Raw genomic sequence first — 406 nt, 5'->3', positions numbered from 1 at the left:
CCAGTTACCCTTAGGAGAACAATGGGGAAAAGCCCTGACCCAATAGTTCTCCTCTAAGACCTAAGAAGCTAAGCCAGACAAAACCCAAGTGTGGAGACGCGTATATGTGAAGGCTTTAATGACGGAGGGATCAAATGGCTCGTTGGCACTCGTGTGCTGATCACATGGCTTTGTTGATGAACAAAATCATGCCGCGTACCAACTGTGCCGCAACACTACTAGCCAACAGTATATTAACGTACCTCGGCGCAATGCCCCAGGCTAAGGATATGTTGATCAAGAGTCTCCTTTTGACCGCTACCAGCCAACACTTTACATGGCTGCTAGTTGTCAAACCCAGATGACGTTGACCGTTCCATTCCCCCCTAATAAACAGGATCCAATCAGAGGTGTGTGTGTCACAAGC

Source organism: Nanorana parkeri, unplaced genomic scaffold, assembly GCF_000935625.1.
Source record: "Nanorana parkeri isolate BGI_ZX_2015 unplaced genomic scaffold, ASM93562v1 scaffold1585, whole genome shotgun sequence".
NCBI lineage: Eukaryota > Metazoa > Chordata > Amphibia > Anura > Dicroglossidae > Nanorana > Nanorana parkeri.
The sequence above is the reverse complement of the archived record's forward strand: the minus strand, read 5'-3'. Positions refer to the sequence as shown.